This window comes from Arvicanthis niloticus, chromosome 3 (assembly GCF_011762505.2).
Source record: "Arvicanthis niloticus isolate mArvNil1 chromosome 3, mArvNil1.pat.X, whole genome shotgun sequence".
Taxonomy (NCBI): Eukaryota; Metazoa; Chordata; class Mammalia; order Rodentia; family Muridae; genus Arvicanthis; species Arvicanthis niloticus.
This window is the reverse complement of record NC_047660.1, coordinates 93,255,699-93,277,150: the sequence shown is the minus strand read 5'-3', so window position 1 is coordinate 93,277,150 and position 21,452 is coordinate 93,255,699. Positions and strand designations below refer to the sequence as shown.

Sequence of the window (21,452 nt, the reverse complement as noted above, 5' to 3'; positions counted from 1 at the left end):
CTATATCAGTATTACGGTGGGTTGACTGCATAAAATCACTTTTTAAAGTCCACTTGCAGAGAGAGAGAGAGAGCACATAAACAAGGTCAAAAATCTGCCAACAGGCATCTTGAAGCAGACAACTTCCTTAGAGCATGAAAAGCTCCGGCAGGCCTTGAACCAATAGGAAAGTAAGTAAGTGACCTGGAGAACTCTCCAGGGAAGAAACAGAAACAGCTCTTAAACCCCTGAGAAGATGCTTAGCCTCCTTTACAATAAGACACAAGTAAACTAAGTCCTTGGGTTGAGGCTCTCATCTGTCGTCAGCAAAACCACTTTCATTCAGTAAAAATGCATCATAGGCCATGTGGTGAAGCTATGTAGTCACGGATCCTCTCAAATCCTTTACCAGCTTACATACCCATCAACAAACTCCATGGGGTAGCAATTCATCAGAACCTGGGAATGTAAAATGTACCTTCCCTTGACCTAACAACGCCCTTTTTCTTTAAGGAACTCACCCTTATTCATTCTCATTCTCTCTCTCTCTCTCTCTCTCTCTCTCTCTCTCTCTCTCTCTCTCTCTCTCCCCAAAGTTATTTATCACAACATACTGTAACTCAAGACTAGACGGAACCAAAATGCCCACTTACATGGGTTCTGGTAAGTAAGTGCTGACATAGCTTTAAAATTTTTTTAGATTACACAGAGCCATTAAATACAAGTTAAAATAAAATTATTGAATATTAAAATAAAATAAAGAGGAACACAACTAGGCATCATGGTGCATGACTTTAATCCCACTGCCTAGGAAGCAGAGGCAGGTGGATCTGTTAGAAGCCAGCCTGATCTACACAGTGATTTCCAAGCCAGCAGTGGTACTTACTGACAACTTGTCTTTTTTTTTTCTTTTAAGAATTATATTTATTTGGGGCTGGAGAGATGCTTGGTGCTTAATAGCACTGGCTGCTTTGCAGAGGGCCTGGGTTCAGTTCCTAGCACCCACATGGGGACTGAAGCTGTAGCTCAAGTTCCATTGGATCTGATACCCTCTGCTGTCCCTCCACAGACAGCAGGTACATACATGGTTCACATACATACAGACAGACAAAATTCTCATACACATACAAATAAATACATTTTAAAATAATGGAGCAGTTTATTTTGTCCCAATGGGTAGTGACCAATAAGGCACACAGTTAATTTAAAAAAGAAAGAAAGAAAACAAAGTATAGCAGCCAGGCATAGTGATACACACCCATAATTCCATCACTCAGAAAGCTCAAGTAGGAAGATTTGGGAGTTCAAGTCTAGTTTGAGCTATATAGCAAGACTCAGTCTAAGATAGACAGATAGACAGACAGACAGACAGACAGGCAGGCAGGCAGGCAGACAGGTAGATTGGCAGTCAGGCAAAAAAAAAAAAAAAAAACAGACAGTAGGTAAAATAAGACTTCTGCATTGGAAAGACAATAAGAGAAAACACACACAATATGCCTTTCATGTACATAGAGTAGTTCTGGAGATAATGGCCAGCTTTGGGAAGGGAAACTGAGGTGGGGAGGAAGTTGAGATAAGAGTGAGAGATTTCTAATGGCTACTCACTTGTGCTTTCTGAACTGGTACCACGCACTGTATAAACAATTCCCTCATTTCCTCACAAATACAATACAAGCTCCTCAAATGCAAGGCACTCTCCTGAACTGTCTGCTTCAGTAGCTACCAGATATGCATGGCTATTCCAATTCATGTTAATTAGACTTAAAAATGTAAGGGCCGGGGAGATGGCTCAGTCAGTGAAGTGCATGGCCCACAAGTATAAGATACCTGAGTTTGGATCTCTGGAGCCTAAATGAAGGAAAGGGAGCACGCCCTTGCAAACCTAGTGCAGGGAGGCAGGTGGAAGAGATAGAGAAAGAGCCCTGCAGTGACCTCGTCTAGTACACACACACACACACACACACACACACACACACACACATACACACACATTAAAAATTGGTCCCTTGGCTGCACTAGCCATGTGTCATATGCACAGGAGCCCTATGTGGCTTGTGACTACCACACTGTGAAAATACAGACTATTTTCATTATCACTAAAGGTTCTATTGGCATAATGATTGGGGGGGGGGGGAGAGCGCTCAATCAAACCTAATTGAGTGAAGAAATACAAATTCGAGTACTGTTAGGATGAAAATCCATCTCCACACAGAGGCCCATAACCCGAAGGCCCACATTAAGGCACTACTCAGAGTCCTGGGAGGCGGGGATCTGACCTGTGTGACATCACGGAGGTTAAGTGCACACCTGCTGCAAGAACGTCAATCTTTAAGGTCCAAGTTCTAGCACTCTAAGATAGACACTGGTAAGGACTTTCCACCCTACATCCACACAGCCTCGGTTAAGCTATAATTTCCTGTCTCCTTTGTGGTTCAGAAAAGGGCTGCACTGATTACCCTAGGGATTCTTGTCCAAGAACCAGTGGACATACAGCTGCGCCCTGATTCTGCTGCCCTAGTGACTCTGTCCACAAGACAGCTCAGCATGCTGGGCTGTGCCCATGGGCAGAAGATCAGAAAGAACCAGAAAGGCTTGCCACTTAACCCTGAAGATACAACAGGCAGAGGCAGGACTAGTTAAGACAGATTAACCAGGAACTTAGCTGGACGAAGGAGGCTTGTGCATCTGTGGCAGAGCTTTCAAAACTCTTACTGTCTAAGAAGCAGGGCCCAGCGTATGTGAAACATCAGACTCCTGAGCCAAGTTGTAAGCGGTGATGGTCTAAGATCAGTAACTCCTTGAAGTCATATTTGAAATAAGACACCACCACTGAAATCCAAACCAGTCTCTCCATCTGTTTAAAACAGAATCCCTAAGCCACTTAGCCAGCTCCTTACATGGCTCTCAGCCCCCGGGGCCTCAGGGAGCACACAAGCTTTTATCCCCTCTCAAGGTGAAGGGTCAGAGAAAGCATCATACCAGCAACTATTTTCTATGGGACTAAAAGGAACTCTAAATAACCCCACATGTGCTATAGTAGAGGCCTGGAATGGAAACTGAGCACCCCAAAACACTCTCCTGTCATCCAAATCAGCTCTCAAAGGACTGGCAGTTTAGAGAGGTTTATCTTCAACCAAGGGGGTACAGCCAGTCTGATTATAGGAACAAAGCTAGCTTCACAGAGAAAAAGAACCCTGTCAAAATAAGCCGTGTCAAGGTTTGGGGGGCACAAAGTCTAGCTGGTCTCTACCCTCTTTCTAGCCAAAATCTCCTCCCTGGAAGTCTCAGCAACCTAAAAAAGAATGAACACTAAAAAAAGGAATATAACACCTGGTGGTGCATGCCCAGAACCCCACAGCATTCAGGAGGCTGAAGTGGGAGGATCACGTTCAAGGTCAGCCTGAGCTTCAAAAAAGACATTCTTGTTAAAAAAGGAAGGAGGGAGGAAGAAAAGGAGGGAAGGAGGGAAGGAGGGAGGGAGGAAGGGAGGGAGGGAGGGAGGGAGGGGCAGAGGGAGGGAGGCAAGGAAGGAAGGAAGGAAGGAAGGAGGGAGGGAGGGAGGGAAGGAAGGAAGGAAGGAAAAGAGAGAGGAAGAAAGAGAAAGAAAAAAGAGAAAGAAAGAAGGAAAGAAAAAGAAAGCAGTTAAGGAAGGAAAAAGAAAAAAGAAAGGAAGAAAGAAAGACACAAGATAAAATCACACTCAAAATTTCACAGTTGGTGGATAACACTGGAAAATACTACATTAAGAACCAGGTTCAGAAAGACAATACCAAAGACCACACGGTCTTTCTCGTGCACAGATCCTAGCTTCTAGGTCTTGTACATGTGTACTTGTTAAGGAATTCGTGTGGGGATACATTATGAAACTACAGAAGTGAGGGAGGAAAGGGCAGTAAGGCAGAGGAAGAGAGCACATGTGATACAAAGGTGAAAAGAGGAATACTGTAGGTGAAAGGGCACAACCCTGAAGGAGATAAGGCAGAGAAAGGGAAATCAATCTAAACAGAGGATGTTCCCAAACACCAATGATACCTGTTACTTTGTATGCTGATTAAAAACACAGGATGCAGTGAACAGGGGCTTGCCACTGGGAACCGATACATTTTTCCACAGTAAACTTCTCCTGCATTCTATAAAGCGGGCATGCCCATGCCCACATGTCATCACAGCCAGGAAAGTAGAAAACACAATGTCATCTTCAGCTACATAAATTTGAGGCCAGTCTGGGATACCTGAGACCCTGTCCCAAACAAACACACAAATGGAGTAACAAACACTAAACAAAATTTGTATTTTAATTGGAACCCTGTGCTAATTCCCAGGACAAAGAATAAAGTAGCATGAAGGGCATAACCATTTAACATCTGGTTACCATAGTAATAAAGAGCCCCCCCCCCCCAAAAAAAAAACCTCCTAGTTTTATTTCTCAAGGGTCCCTCAATCCTCTAATTTTCCAGTCTCTGTCCCCCAAAGGGGTGCTCATCCCTTCTTTTTAACTGTTGACACATCTTAAAGTTCAGACCTTGCCTACTGCCTCAACACATCAGCCAGGAGGCTCTTAAACAACTCCTGATTTCATGAAATCCTGCCTCTCTCTGTTTAGAGTAGTGATTTTACAGTTCCCCATCTGCGCAACATTTATAAACATCTATGACCTGGAAGACAGAAAAACAAAGAACAAACGACAGATGCTCCTGGAGCCTGCCTGGCCCACAGGGTGGAAACCAGCAGGAGGACTGGTAGACTGGAACCCAACACTGCATGGTTGTGAATCCATTAATGAGGATTTTCTTGGTATGAGAACTTTTAGCTGGACCCTTTGGGGGATTGAGATATAAGACCAACTAATGTCCTGGTCCTCTGGAGGCTTCTGCACTGGCTTTCTCTTCTTTTCCATTGACACCTCTCTACCTATGTTACACACCTCTTTCTAGTAGAACAAGAAAGTTAGAACCTCTGCCAGGGATTCCTCAGCACCCCCAGATCACCTCACTCATCTTCCTTCCCCGAAAGCTTTTGAATGAGTCATATCATACCTTTGACTTGTCATGACCCACTGTGCCTTGCCCTTGGTGGGCACTTGGTAAATTCCAAACAGTATTCTAGAAAGTCAAAATACAACCAGCTCTCAGACCGAGAAGAAGCTGCTGCAGCCACCATACAATCTCTTGTGGAGGAGTTACGAATCCATAGAGTTGCCCAGCCAGTGTCAGCTCCATTCCTATAGCTACTGACACAATGAACATTCCTGTCAGAACAGTCTGCTAGAGGGTACAGGTCAGGGGGGAGCAGCTGAGACTCACAGGGTCACACTGCTTTCTTCTTCTCTGCTCCTTGGTTCACAAGGGCCTTGAGGACCAGGTACAAGACTACCAGGAGCTTGGTATCTAACATCCCTTGGGAGTCCTTTTTTTTTCTAACACCAACCTCCTGCCCAGTATCACTTTCCTAGACTAGTCTACAAGCTTTGGTCACATCAGTTCCTTCCATGTCTCTAGGCTTAGACACACGTAGTCCTTCCTGCCTTTTAAACCCTGGCCCATCTACAGGATATATCTGTGAGTACTGGACTCCCTGGCTGCTCCTGCTACCCAACGGCCAGGTTTGCACTTCATAACCTGGGTTCAAATGACACTGCTGTCATTGACCAGCTTTGAATTTAGCATCGTAGGACCTTACTATGGAGATGACATGACTCAAGAGAAGGTCCAGAGAGGAAGCTCCCTCTGGACAGCAGGAAAAGACCAGCCTGCTGTTCCAGCAGTCAGGAAGTCCCGCCATATACCACACCTTTACCTCTGCCATGTCCTGCCCTGCCCTGCTCAAGGACTGTCCAGCTGCTTAAGCTATATGGAGAGGGTCTGTGCTGCTGTCCTCATACTCAGGGGCTAGCTTGCTTACTGTCTAGTCCTCAAGTGTGTAAAACCTAGACTCTACGTGACAAGGCAAACTTCATATGCCGACAGCCAAAGCTTCTGGAAAACTCTCAGGCAAAGGCTACTGCTATTCTAGGTAATTACTTAACAAGAGAGGCATCCCAGCCTGCACAGTTAGGGAGCTCCGCCCACCCCTTGCAGCACTGTCCCTCCTCTGCAGTACCAGACACCTAGCCAAAACAGCCCATTCAGTCACAGGAGCAACAACGACCTGACCCACAGGGTTCCTGACAGCCTCCTGCTCTTCCATGAACAGAGAACCACACCCAAGGTCAAGAAGCACTTTTGAGTCATGAAAAGCATGTCCATGTCAGGTTTCTCAGCAAGTGACAATGGGCTCCAGATGAGCAAGGTTGGCTGTCCTGCCTTCAACATCCCTGGCCTTCACCTCTCCATGCCACTCACAAACTATGACGAGCAGAAAGGTCTTAAAACAAAACAAAATTGACATCTTCCAAGGGACAAATTTATCCTGGCTGAGCCTTCTGCCTGTCTCATCACCATGGAAACTCAGTGAGGAACTTGGAATTAAGCACCAAAGTTATCCGGGAATGATGTCTTCCATTGTTAAGAGTTCTAAATTTACAGTGTTCTGACTCTTTAAAGCCTGGTTCTGTATCAGAATCTCCCTCAGAGTCAGCTGGCTCAGGAATGGATCCTTGGCACAGTACTGTTTTTAAAACCCTTGCTGGTTGGCTGGCTGATTCTTTCATTTAACTCAAGCTGGTCTCAAGCTTGCTACGCTTAGCCAAGGATGACTTTGAACTGCTCATCCTCCTGCCTTCACCACAGAGCTTCATGCATGCTAAGCAAACACTTTAGCAAGTGAACCCCATCTCCTGCCCAAACAGGATGTATAGGTCACAGAGCGCCTGCCCCTCACAGGGGGTAGTCTAAATACACAAAAACTTACAAAAGCTAGGCAAGAACGTTACCACTGATCTACGCTGGAGCCTGGCCCATATGTGGCTCTAAGTGCACAAAATAAGGCAGTGGAAAAAGCCAGGGGTACAGCCAAAACAAGTGTAAGAAGATTTCTGATGCTCCTTCCTCATAATGACACACCCTCTGTGCATCCTTCATCAGTTTGTATTCCAACTAAATGCAATTTCAGAGGAATTAAAAAGTAACACATTTTCCACTGGCCTTGTAGTACAAGCTTGTAATCCTAGCTGCAACAGAGTTGCAACTAGGACAGGAGATTCACCAAGGCCATGCCTGCCAGCAAAGGAAACATTCAAGGCCGGCTTCAGCCAGCCAGCTTCTCAAATGTAATAAGAAAAACTGATGGTGGTAGGGGTTTTTGTGTGTGTGTGTGTGTGTGTGTGTGTGTGTGTGTGTGTGTGTGTGTGTGTGTGTGTGCGTGTGTTCGTGCTGATGAAATCACTCAGCAGGGAAGTGCCTGACACTGACAATCTGAGCTCAATCCCTAGGACCTAGAAGATGGAAGAAGGGAACCAACTCTTCATGTGTGTGCCATGGTGTATATGTAGAGATATACACAAATAAACATGTAATTAACTTTTAATTTAAACAAGGGTGGACGTGTATACTCAATAATTGAGCACTTGCCTAACATGTACAAGGCTCTAGGTTGAGCACCCACACCCCTACACCCTGGGGAGGAAACACAACTTGGAGAACTTGCTTCTTGGCATATTGCAAACAGTTTTAAAGGTGACATCTCTGCCCTTCTTTATGAAGTCACAGCACAGAAACTGATCTAGTCACCAAAACATTCAAAAACTTGTAAAGAATATTCTCTCAGCTGCTTAGTTTTTTTTTTTTTTTTTTTTTTTTTTTTTTTTCCCTCACAAACCCAAAGATGATCCTAGGTTCTACCATCTTCCCCCAAGACAGACCTGTGTCAGCAACACATCCTGCAAACCAAGGCCATCTCTAAGACAGGTTTTCCTCCTTGCATGAAGATGCATAAGTATTTTCAGCTGCACAATGTATATGTCCACACTCACTCTCCTTATGCAGATGCCCACAGAGCTCATGGCCTACCAGTTTAAACAGCTCAAGAAAGGGAAAGCCAATCTGCTCTCAATGCAAACACAGGATGGATTAGAGTTTACAAAACTTCAGAGACTTGAGTTTTAAAAAAAAAAAATGTTTACTTCTGCTTGACCCAAACTTGCTTTCAAGTAGAGGATGATAGTCGCTTATTTGTGATTAAATATAGCTCCTGTAATCCCAAGTAGTGGGTAACAATCTCTTCCTAACATGGTGACCCAATCCACCAGGCTCCTCTAATGTAGAAGCAGTTACTAAACGCTCACAGGGTAGGTAACTTGCTCAGGGCCATAGCAACTGAGTGGAGATGTGGGCCCAAGTCTATCATTGTGGAGGAAACCTTTTATGTATGAACAAAAGCAATTATGCTACCGTATATAGGAGCCTTTCTCCTTGTGATCCTGCTGGGCTGCAGTGAGGGAATTTAGTGTTACAGGGTTCAGAAATCATGAGCCTACTATTACTTTACAAACCAATCTACCTGTTGGCTTCCACGAAGGGAGGGGTGTTGGTGGGTGTGTGTGTGTGTGTGTGTGTGTGTATGTGTGTGTCTGTCTATCTGTCTGTCTTTCCTGGAGAGCACTAAAGAATCCCTGATGGTCGGTCTGTCTGTCTGTCTGTCTGTCCTGGAGAGCACTAAAGAATCCCTGATGATCAGAGAACCATAATTGGCTTACTTAGCTATGTCAGGGATTAAACCCAGGGCCTATCACATCCCAGGCAAGCACTCTAACACTCTCTTACTCCGCAGCCCACAAAGGCAAATTTTAGAAAAATTAACTGGTACCAAGAACTCAGGTACCATATTTCCATTCCCTATATTTTAAGAGTATGTATTAATAAGATATTAGCCATAGGAGCTGAACCTGGCTCAACAGTTAAGACCCTGGCTCAACAGTTAAGAGCTGCTCTTGCAAAGAACCCAAGTTCAATTCCTAGCACCTATATGATGGCTTACAAACACCTGTAACTCTAGTTCTAAGGGATCTTACACCTGCATCTGACTTCCACAGGTACCAGGTATGCACTTAATATACAGACATACATGCAGACAAACCACCCATATACATTAGTAAAAGTTTTTTTAAAAAGTAAGTCCTTAAAACTAGGTAAAAAGTCAGTGGCTCAGAGACACTCTGAGGTCAAACACAGTGTGTCTTGGGAAGGGTCATCTCTGGAAATCTCAAATCAGTACCTTAAGAACTGTATCAAACAGACACTCACCTTGTGGTACTACCAGGGCAGTAACTCAAGTGACAATCTTTAAGTGGTTAGGACAGAGCCAGGGAGTCAGTACTTACTTTATGTTAGCCATTATAATTATACTCAATCTTTCACTACCAGCTAGGGACAACCAGCCACAGGGATTTCTGAGCAGGGAGTCAAGAAATGGTTATCTTGGCTGGGCGGTGGTGGCGCACCAGCACTTGAGAGGCAGAGGCAGGCGGATTTCTGAGTTCGAGACTGGCCTGGTCTACAGAGTGAGTTCCAGGACAGCCAGGGCTACACAGAGAAACCCTGTCTCGAAAAACCAAAAAAAAAAAAAAAAAAGAAAGAAAGAAAGAAAGAAAGAAAGAAAGAAAGAAAGAAAGAAATGGTTATCTTCAAGGTCTCAGTTGGAGCAGGACTTCTCTACTTCGTTTTGTTAACCACCTAGCACCTAGCTCAAAATACATATCCCTTGCACACGCAGTGGGATCATGCCCCACTGCATGGATGTGGCCTCTCCCCAGGTCTGTGGACACGGGAATCAATCATGTGCCTCTGTCCTGCAGCTAACATTTCACAATCTGCTTTTCTAAGGTGATGAGAAAGCCCCAGGAATGATAAAACTTGTTCTGGCTGTCAAAGTGATTGGACCAGCATCCTTACTTCGATAAAAGCTGGGAAGAGCAACTAAGGTACCAGCAGCTAAAAGGAGGCAGGTTTGATATTAGTTTAAGGAAAGAAATCTTAGGGGAAATACAGAAGTCTGGTCATGGTAGGGGAGATGACACGTGACTAGGTCATTTGGGAGTGTTAGATAGGCTGGGAGAAAGGCCTTGCCCCTCCCATCATGAGTTTCGGGCTCTACCTCTGGTCTCCCTGGCAACACATTTTTTTTTTTGGTTTTTTTTTTGTTTGTTTGTTTTGTTTTGTTTTGTTTTAAGAAAAGGAAGCGTCACAATTGCCCTTCTTTAACATTTCGAGTGCCTCATGCGAGGGAGGAAACCAGAGGCTGGTGATCTTTGTTGAAGTCCAGAAAAAGAAACCTTTCCTCCTGTTAAAGAGTGGTCTATTAGAGTCGATCCAACTGGGCTTGTCAATTACCTAGCCAGGAGAGCACCTCTTAGCAAGGAGGATATGCCCGAAGACTGGTAAGATAATGGTAGGAATAATCACCTTAATGAGATAAGTACATATAAACCCCAAAAGCAGCTGCTTACACGTCTTCACTGCTGAGTCTACCTGCTTTTCTGAGCTCTCCTTCAAAAAGCTAATGTTCCCCTTCCCCCTTTCCGCCGGATCGTAAGCACGCTCGCCCGGACATTCTGAACACTCACTCCCTGACATTCGGAACTCCTTCCACACAGCTGCTTGCAGACTTCCCATTCCTGAGCCTGTTTTGACCCTATCTCAAAGGACACGAACTTCCTCTTCATCTACCACCAGCCACAGAGATTTACATCTTGCCTGCCTAGTTTTCTCTCAAACTCCAAAAACAAGGTCTTCGAGCTTTGACATGTTTTCTTAAATCAACGAAACTACGAATCCTCAAAAGGGTACCGAGATTCCCTGGGTCAAGGAGAGCGAGTTGTAGCCCCACTCCTCGGCAATGTAGGAAGCAGGGGGTTGGGAGGAGCGCGGGACTAAATCCATCCTGGCACTAGGAGAAAAGCACCGCGGCTGCTGCAAGCGCGGAGGATCGGGAGGAGGAAGAGAAATAAGGATGCAGATTCCACTGCGTCCTCGCTCCATCCCAGGGCTTAAGGAGGCTGGCTGGCTGCCAGTGGGGAGACCCGGCTTGGGGACCGCTCCGGCCTTTCCCCGAACCTTAAGAGAGAGCGGGAAAATAGAAAAGAATAGGAAGGGAGGTTTGTATCTCGGACTCATCTGCATTCACCCTTGCGATGCTGGGGTGAAGAAGGGACTGGCCTCGAAAAGTGGGGGTAGGTGGTCAGGTCGTAGGAATGGGAAGGCTGCCATCCCTCTCCTAAGAGCGCAGCCACCATCGCCTTTCCTTCCACCTCGCTCACCAGACCTACCTCAGTGGCTGGAGTCTTGCTGCCCGATCGCCGCCTTCTGGTCCCAGGTCCCCCGCACCTGCGCACTCTCGCTCTCGGCGATAGGCTTGGCTTGACTCCTTAAAGGCGCAACGCACTCGCTCGCGCCCTCCGACAGAAAAACCAGCCCAGCCCGCATCAGGCGGTGTCTTAGCAGCCGGGATTTGTTTGGGGGACGCTCCGCACGCCCGGTTCAAAACATCAAACCCGGAAGTACAGTATCCCTCTCCTGCAGCGCGTCTCGGCACGAGCACCCATTGGCCAAGCCGAATCATCCCTCCCATAAAGAGTGCTCAAGGGCGGGCATTAGGGAGCAGGCATTGCCACTCCGCCTGGCGAGTGGAGCTCGCTTCGTTTACTGAGCATCTACTGTGTGCATGGCACTACTGTGTCTCGCACCAAAAAGATTCAAGCAGGGTCTTGGCCCTGAGGACTTAAGGGCTCTTGGGAAATCTAAAGCAAATGCAAAATTTCAATCCAATTGGAGGCAGGGTCCAGAAACGTCTAAAGGTGGAGACAAAGGAGCTAGCTAGGGCTTGGTGCTGCAGGAAGACCTGTGATTTGAGGGTATAGTCCCCTTTTGCCCATCTCTATGCAGACAGGGGGTGCACAGTACATATTTATTAAGAGAATGGCTAAGTGTTTTGACAGGAGAAGCTTGCAGCAAAGTGTGAGCCTAAAGGGATTTAAGGGGGACTTCCTGAAATGACATCTCAACTGAGACTTGGGAACAGGAAGACCAGCCAGGCCACACTGTCCTTTGCTTGGTCTTACAAAGGAAGAAATGACATTATACTTTTCAGAAAGTTTTCTATCCCTTACCCCCTAACCCCATTACCATCCTCAACCCTACCATCTAGATCAGTAGCCAAGGCTTGCTTTAAATTTTCCAAGAGTCCTAAGCTCTCAGGGCCAAGATCTCGCTTGAATCTTTTTGTTGGGTACAGACTCAGTAGTGACAGACACACAGTAGGTGCTCAGTAAACAAAACAGAGCCCATGAACTGTGGCTTCACCTGGCAGAGGCAATGCCTGCTTCTTAGTGCCCCACCCCAGCACTCTTTGTGGGAGGATGATTTGGCTTGGCCTCTGAGAACTCAACAGGTGCCTTAGGTTCATGCATGTAGGAGAAGGATTTTGGACTTTGGACCTCTTTGCATCCTTTGTAAAGCAGCCCCCCCTACCCCATCCCCACCCCCAGCTCTAGACTAAGCTGAGCGGGCCTTAGATTCTAAGAATGAACAAGAAGCTCCAGAGATTCCAGGTAGAGATCTCTAAAGCCACTGGTGCAAACTCCTATCTGCAAAGCTTTTCTACATCAAGCTTCTGGAATTTATCCCAAAATCTAGGACAAGGTTCTTGGCTCAGGCTGGCTTATCTTCATGCCAGTTGTCAGCTAGCTAATCACTGGGGCCCTGAATGGCTAAATTCCCTGACTCACTGCAGGGAATTCTTTCCACAGCCTGCTTAACAAATCACCAGTAGAAAGCTCTGTGTCTTAGGCAAATCTCGGTTGCCTCCTTCTCTCCTCACTGAGTCACATTCGCACCTTTCCAACCCACCTGTTCACCAATAGCCTCAGGACAGAGAGGCACTTCCTGTGGCCCTGCAGCCTCGGACTCCTGAGTATTTACCAAAGAGATGCTCGGGTGATTTCAGGATTTAATGAAGGAATAATATCAATGAACAATGATCATCATAGAAGACCCAGGCTGGAAGCCATTCATAACCTTTACTGTGTGTGCTTGAAGGCGGTTGTTTTTTAAGTATCTTAAATTTTCCTCTTCAGTACTTTAAAAATAGGTTGGGATATAGGTCAGTGATAGAGTGACTGTCCTCAGTGATATAAAACTGAGGACTGACATGCCTTTAATCTCAGCTCTAGAGAGACAGTGGCAGGTGGATCTCTATGAGTTCCAGGTCAACCAGGACTATACAGTGGGTCTCAGAAGAAAAAAAAAAAAAAAACCAAACCCAAAAAATGGGTAGATAGTCCTTTTTTTCCCTCCTTTAGTTTACACCCTATGGTCTCAGGCCTCCAAGAGCCGGAAGTCTTTTTCCCTCACAGTTTTATTATGTGGACATATTTAATACCAAAGCCAAGTCACACGCTTTGTGACTGACAAGAGAGAAGCCTGAATTAGCCCCAGTCTTGCTGTAAAGCCAAGGATGTAAGTAGAAGTGAAGGAAAACCCCCAACACCTCCCCACCCCACCCCAATTCTCTGGAGTCTGTGACACTTCTGAACACTACCATTGCTTCAGGAGCTGGTGGGCAGGGAGCAGTTCTGGGAGCTTCCTTCTTTGCTGAGAAACAGAATCTCCTTATCAACAGTCAGGTCTCACCCCAGCATTAGGAAAGAGTTTTGAAAGCTCTGGCAGTAGCTTCCGTAGAATGTGGGCTCCGTTTTCATCACAAGTCTGTAGAGATGTCCTGGATTTAGCAGCTCCTCAGTCAGTGATGAGTGATACCTACAGCGGCTACTGTTTAATGCTTGTTTGTTCTTGCAGGATCTGGGCATCAAATCATGTAGTCTCGTGTTGGCTCCACACAGCACATCAGAGAGATTACCTGATAGGATCCAGAGCTAATTCATAGCAGAGCTAGGAGTCAAAGCATTCATTTACTTAGTAACTCATCAAACATTACCACAAATTTATCACTCTCTTGGTGACAAGTCACTCTGTTTGGTTTGATTGATTGAGTGTGTGTGTGTGTGTTTGTGTGTGTGTGTGTGTGTGTGTGTGTGTTTAGGCCCCACCATGGGTCGTGTGTGGAAGTCATAGGACAAAGAGTCAGTTCTGTCCTTCTAGCATATGGGTCCTGAGATTAGAACTCAGATTATCTGGCTTGGCAGCAATCACCATGAGTGCTGAGCCATCTTGTGGGCCCAAGACTCACTAGTTGTCCTCAAAGGCTTAGAGTTGGTGAAGATTACTATTGTTCTCAATTTGACTGGATCTATAATCACGTAGGAAGCACCACTCTGGGCATGTCTTTGAAGAAGTCTCGAGATAGGGTGGTGAAGTGAATAAGAGTGGCACCGTTCCGTGATCTGGGGTTCCAGGCTGAATATAAAAGAGAAGATGAGCGGAGAACTAGCATTCATGTCCCTGTGCTTCACGCTGCAGATGCAGAGGGATCGGCTGCTCATCCTCCTGCCTCCAGCTTTCCCCTCTATGGAGAATTGTATCCCCTTGAGCTATATGCCCAGAGAAACCCTACCGCCCATGAGTTCCTCCTATTGTGCCAGGAAACCCGAAAGACCACTAAGGAGCCAACTCAGATGTAATCACATTAGGGTGTCTTTATTACAAGCTCAAGTTTGGGCCCCCTGCCAGCCCTGACACAGCAGGACCCGGAAGGCAGCGGAGCCCTGAGCCTAGTTTTAGGCAAGCATTTACAGAGGCAAGAAGAGGGTATCTAGCCTGGCACACATCTGATTGGGGGGGCCAGTATTGCCTTTAACATAATTGGCTGGTGCCAGGAGCCAAACCATAAACTTAACTTCTGCTTTCCTCCTGATTGGTGGTTGTTAAGAAGTGAAGTGTCAGGGGCAGGCTTGTAACCTGGAGGTGCAGATTTGTTGGGGAGTAACCTGGAAACTGGTGTTAGACAGGTCTTGTTGGGGTGGGGGTAGCCTGGAAACTGGAGCTAGGTACTAGCCTGTTAGTTAACTTAGGTTTAACCTTAGTTCAGGTTCTTTAAGATGGGGTCTGAAGCCAAAACTCTGGTCTGTCACTCCTGGTCTTGTTTTTGATCCCAACAACAAGAAAACTAAGTAACGCAGAGTCTGCTTCTACTTTAGAAAATTACGGAGATTACTTAATCATAGAATTCCATGAAGGCAACGGTCAGCAAGACGGTGTTGGAAGAGAAAAATCAAAACACAGAAGACTCCACATGTGTCCAGATGCCAGCTCGATGAATTGCGAGTCTCATAAAGCATCTGCATGGTCCAGCCCCCAGGACATCTGCATGGCACCTGTGAGCTAGCCTCCGAGCCCTCTGCTCAGCTTGCAGTTGAGATGATACCGCCTCACAGTCCCTTTCGGTTCTTCACTGTGGAGTGTGGGCACAGAGAACTACCTCATTGACGAATGTGCATTTATTTAGGTGACTCTCAGTTCTCTCTCAGGCCGCAGCTCCTTTTCTTTCCCACTTTCGTGTGTGAGCGGCACAGAGCAGGCAAATGTTAATTCGCTTTTCCTGCCCACCTCATCTCATGCTCAGGGCTTCATCTTGAGTCAGCTCACCGAAACTTTCAACAAGGCTATTGGGGGGTAACCTATTACTAGCCCCACTTTACGGTTGAGGGAAAGTTTTGAGGTTCTGAGAGACTGAATAACTTGCTAAAGTCACACAGCTAGTCAGTATATATTGTCATGATCTAAACTTGTGCATGTCTAAACACAAAATTTGTGTGGAAGCCATTAAGCTACTGAAACAGGTGATAGAATTAAATATATTAAATATGAAGACTGTGGAATGTGGAAAATTCTAACCCTAAATATTCAGAAACCTATGACACAGTAGCATTTTTAAGCCAAAAAAAGAAAAAAAGAAAAAAAGAAAAGAAAAAGAAAAAAAAAGAATTTTCCAAATGATTCAAAATATTGCATAGAAGTCCTGGTATGAAAGATTCACTCCGACTCCTTTTTTTCAAGGAGAATGTTCCTTTAAGTCTAAATTGCAAGGTTTATCAGGAAGAAGAAAAACCAAAACCACAAACCAGACAAGTCACTACATCAATCTGTAACTTATGATCACAGAAAGACTACTTCAGAAGTCTTAAGTGTGTGTGTGTGTGTGTGTGTGTGTGTGTGTGTGTGTGTGTGCTCGTGCACACGCAGGCCAGAGGACAACCTCAACTGGTTGTCTTATCTTGTTCCAACAGATACAGTCTTCTGCTGTTCCCTGCTGAGTAAACCAGGCAAGCTGCCCCAAGGGCTTCTGGGAATTCTCCTGTCTCCACCTCCCACCCAGTCTCAGGAGGATGGGATTATAGACAAATGCTACTGTGTCCCACATTTTTGGTTTGTTTGTTTTTAATGTGAGTCCTAGGGATCCAAACTCTGGTCCTTACGCTTGCATGACAGGTGCAAGCAGTTTTCTCAGGATCCCCTAAACTTATCATGTTTACCGTAGCAAGTTCACTTGTGGAAAATACCAGTGGAGCCCAGCCCTTCGGTCAGGGAGAACTGTGAATGAGAGGGACAGGAGTTTGACTTTGAGGAAGCACTGAGAGAGTCCTCCCCAAACTTAAACTCCCCAGGTACCTGAGTGGGAGTTGGAAATTTTCCACAATACCAGCCTGGAGAAGCAAACAGGACTAAGCCCCAAATTGCTGGGATTTTTTAATGCTAACAACAGGAAGAGATAGATTGAAGCTGAGATTTGAATGAAAGCATGAGTCAAAGAAGAAAGCATATGGGTACCAGCAGATGGAGCGGAGGAGGCAAGAGGGCCAGCATCCTCACTGACTTCTCTACACCATGAAAAAGAGCTCCTGATTGAGACAGTTCTCCAAGGGAGACTCAGCCCAGGATAGGATGAAGTGTACCCAATGACACAACTTAATTCTAGTGACCAGATCAAGAGAAAAGACCACTCATCACACCAAACAGAAACATCTCTTCAACAGCCTATGCTAGCATCCTTTCATGGTTAAGTAGGGCAAAGAGACATGCAGATTTAGAACCCCTGAGGTGTGACTTGCCAACAAAGGGCTGTGTCTGGTTACTAGATGCAGCCAGAATCCGATGCTCAGGAAAGCATTGAAATTAGATTGGGGATAACTGTGGTCAGAGTTTCAACAGCACTTTTCAAGGGGATGTTAGGAGATTGTTCTAAAATCCATAGGAGTGAGCAGAGTCAAGAAAAGCCAAAACAGCCCTAATTTTAAAAAAGAAAGGAAAAAAAAAAAAAAAAAGCCCACAGGTCTTAGGACAGGAGCACAGCTGTTCACACAGTGCGGCACAGCACAGAGGTGGATTTTTAAAAAGCTGGTGAGGGCAGTGGTGGGGCATACCTTTAATTCTAGCACTCCAATGTCAGAGGCAGGTGGCTCTCTGAGGACAGCCTGGTCTACAGAACAAGCTGGATCTCTGAGTCTACAGAGTGAGTTGCAGGACAGAGAAACCTTGTCTCAAAAGAAAAAAAAAGGAGAGAGAGAGAGAGAGAGAGAGAGAGAGAGAGAGAGAGAGAGAAGAAAAAGGAGGAGGAGGAGGAAGAGCAGGAGGAAGAGGAGGAGGGGGAGAGGGGAAGGAGGAGGAGGAAGAAGAGGAGGAGGAGGAAGAAGAGGAAGAAGGCTCTTTCTGAGCTGATAGCCCTCCTTCGAACACCGTGAACGTTCCTAAGACCTGTTGGACATTCTGCACGAAATGTGGGACGCACCACAAGGTGACTCAGTACAAGAAGGGCAAGGATTCTTTGAATGCCCAGGGAAAGCGATGTTACGACAGGAAACAGAGTGGCTATGGTGGTCAGACTAAGCCTATTTTCCTCAAAAAGGCTAAAACCACAAAGAAGATTGTGCTGAGACTGGAGTCCAACTGCAGGTCTAAGAGGATGCTGGCTATTAAGAGGTGCAAGCATTTTGAACTGGGAGGCGACAAGAGAGAAAGGGCCGAGTGATCCAGTTTTGTTATGAAGACAATAAAATCTTGACCTCTCGCCCCCTTTGGTCTTTAGGGAGGGAATAAATTAAAGCTTTAAAATTTAAAGAAATTAAAAGAAGAAGGAAGAGGAGGAGGAAAGAAGAGAGAGAGAGAGAGAGAGAGAGAGAGAGAGAGAGAGACCTACTTCCCTCTCACATGGACTGAGGTTAGAAATGGCGAATCACAGAAGCAGCATGGGGTGGTGGGTCAGGAACACGCAGCACGGGCTGGCCAAACAAACAAGTAAAACCATCACTGCAGCTGGCTGCGCAGCAGGCTGCACCGGGAGTGGAAACAGCCCCAGTGTGTGAGCCATTTGATTCCAAAGTGGCAGGGAACAGGCTGAGCTCCGAGTGAGAATGGTGACAGATGTTGAAACACAGCCGAGTGAGGTGTTGAGGAAGAGAGATGGGAGAGACCAGCTTGCAGAAGACAGAGTGATCTGCTTCCTGCTGCTCCTCCAGGCCACTTCCCAGGCACATTGGTCTCATTAAAAAGCAGTGAGCAGTTAGCCTTTGGCAGCAGGGAACATTTCCTCCTTGCCTAGTTTGGACCTACATTTCGGTTTATGTGTCTTCCATCTTCAGCCTGTGTATCTGCTCTTGTTGACCATGGGGTAACCGAACCTCAGGGTTGGGTAACTTGTCCAAAGTCACTGCAGGGATGATAAGGGGCTGTCAACCAACCTGGCACTCTGGAGGACCTCCTAGGCTTTGTGAGACTCGTGCTACAGGCTGCAATAAAGACTCCATTGAATTCCCAACCGGTGGGAGACGCGTTGAAGAAGCTGGGGGAATTGTTAGAAATGCACCTCATTTTAGCAACGACGATGCCTCTTCACCATTGGGGCTGCATTTGAACACAGCTTGGTTGGATGTGAGTGGGTCTCCATGGAAACAGCTTCCATTGACTTTCTGCAGAGGAATTGGCTCTCAGTCTCAGAATTCATTTTAAATACAGTTTCTGGACTTTCTCTGTACCACCTCTACACAGGAGCTCCTTAGGGCAATGCGAAGCGATGGGTAAGGGCACAAGTTGGTCTCTGGCATAGCAATTCTGCTGTTCACTCAGTGGATACTCTGACAATTTGTCTGCTCTCTCTCAGCTCCAGCTTATACCCTACCATACAGGTGGGACAGTATAGCATTTACCCCATACATTTATCCATGTAAAGAAATTCTTAGGTAAAATAAATATTAATTATGTCTACTCTTTCTTGCTTACCCATCCTCTGCCTCCTATCCTGACCCTAATGTCAGAATGATCAATTAATTCCAATTTGCTTGTGACTTGTTTATTTAGTGTTGCAAAACTAGAACCCTAGGAACTGACTTGACGTCATGCTTGGGCAAACCGGGAAGTCTATAGTGGCCGATGGGACACAAGGTGACTTGAGCTTAAGATTTAGGTTGGCAATTCAAATTTGTGACTGCCTGGTGGCCATTGGACACAGATATTTCAGAGACCCAGAAAACTCGGGGAAACATCGGATAAGCCCCATTAATTACTCAATTCTGAGTCCTTCATGAAAGAAGGTGTTGTATTCATCCTTTTGTGCCTCCCTTAGTCTGGGTTCTGCTAGTATAACAGAATACTGGAGGTCAGGTAATTTATAAAGAAGCAAGAGCCAGGTGTGGTGGCTGCTTGACTTTAATCCCAGCACTCAGGAGGCAGAGGCAGGGGAATCTCTGTGAGTCCGAGGCCAGTTCTGGTCTACAGAGCTAGTTCTAGGACAGGCAGGGCTGTTACACAGAGAAAACCTGTCTTGAAACAAAACAAGACAAGACAAAACAAACGAACAACAAATACCACCACCAACACCACCACCAACAATACAACTAGGTTCATCTTGCCTCCTGGCTCAGGAGGCTGGAAGGTCCATGCCAGGTAGCAGGGTCAAGGAGGTGCTTCGTACTGCTTGCCACATGCTGCTGCTTCAACGCATTGCAGAAAGCATGGAGAGGAAGCAGAGTGAGAAGAAAACAGAGCCCAGTGGGGGAACTTGGTTTTGTAGTGACCTGGAGGTGAGATGGGATCTTCCTATGTAGCTTAGGCTGTCTCACACGCAACCCTCTGCCTACACCTCTGGAGTCCAGGGATGACAGGTGTGTGCCACCACACCTGGCTTAATGTATCATTCTTGCAAGAACAAGCCCATTCCTGTAGAAGAGGATTGCTCTCTCTTAGTCACCTAATCTTGTTTTAATGGTCCCACCATTTCTCAACACAGTCCTATCAAGTTGTGGGTTTGTTGTTGTTGTTTGTTTGTTTGTTTTTGTTTTGTTTTGTTTTTTGTTTTTTGTTTTTTTTTTTGCAGAGGATGAAACATATTCCATAATGCAATCTCCATCCTTGTGAGGGCAAACTGTTGAGGATGGAAAATGTCTGGAGAAACCTGTGTATAATGATTCCAAGTCCCACATCAAGAACTACTTGTGATGTCTTAAAGCAGAAGGCTATGGATGGGAATGGCGCTGACCTGCATCTGAGTTTGGTCTGGGGACAGATTCCGAGGCTCTCCTCTACAGGGGAATTCCCAGTCTCCGAATGCCTCTCCCACCTTGAGAATCACTTGTGAGTCACCGTTTGGTTGAGGTTTGACAGCTGCTCAAACCTGCTTTCCTCTCTGCCTTTGCAGCTGATGTGGCTTCTGATGGATTGATATACGGAAGCCTAATGTAGGATGACTCAGAAGAGGGTGTCATGCTCCCAAAACACGCCACGTAATCCACCGGGGACCCCACAGCCTGCACTCCAGAGAGCTCTGTGTTCCTGAAAGTCATCAGAATCAAAATGAAGCTACTTATCTTAACACAAACCAGGAACTTCTGAAGGAAAGGTTCCTGGCTCTGTCATGTGGCAGTGGTTACAAAAAACAAACAAACAAACAAACAAACCCTTCTAGAACCACTACTATACACAAAGGCCATCACAGTGACTCACAGAACTATTTCTAGACAAGCACTATGGCACATACCTGCAATCCCAGCACAGGAAAGATTGAGACAGGAGAATGACAAGTTTGAAGCCAGCCTGGGCTACCTGAGACCAGAAAGAAAGTAGGGAGGGAGGAGGGGGAGGGGGAGAAGGGAAAGGGCAGAGGAGAGAGGGGAGAAAGGAGGAGGGGGGGACAGGAGGAAGAGGGGGGAGGGGGAGGGGGAGGGGGAGAGGGGAATGCCGACACACTCGGAGAGCTTTAACTACATAACTGGACTGTGTGCTTCCAGTCAAGGTCATGACCGAGGGAGGGATCAAATAATGGTTCTAGTAAGAATAAAGATATTCTAAGGGAGATACTGTCAGACCAGCTTTGTGTCATGGGGGGGTGGGGAGGGGGGGCAACTTGCCTCCCAGGAAGTGATTTCACGAAGTTTCAACAAAATGTCAGACCACTTTTCAGATCAGACTAGACAGTGATGGATCTGTGGTGCGTGGGGTCAGACCTGCACTGCTTAATGATGCATCTTTTGCCTTCCGGGTGGTCACTGTCATCGTTGTCTTTCTTCCCAGTGTGACCAACAGAAGAAATCTCCTTTCTTTGCTTTTCACTTTCACTTGTCTCTTTAAGGCCGGTTGAGGATAGGTGGCAAGCCTAGC

At 46.1% G+C, this 21,452-nt stretch overlaps 1 protein-coding gene across 1 annotated transcript in view; it reads right to left on the bottom strand.

Moving 5' to 3' along the window:
• Abhd6 (abhydrolase domain containing 6, acylglycerol lipase) overlaps window positions 1–11,421 on the bottom strand; it is a 48,321-nt gene extending 36,900 nt beyond the window's left edge. The window contains exon 1 of the mRNA XM_034498547.1: window positions 11,180–11,421. The gene's annotated coding sequence lies outside the window, so the exon portion shown is untranslated. The remainder of the gene's footprint in view (window positions 1–11,179) is intronic.
• Window positions 11,422–21,452: the final 10,031 nt, after the last annotated feature.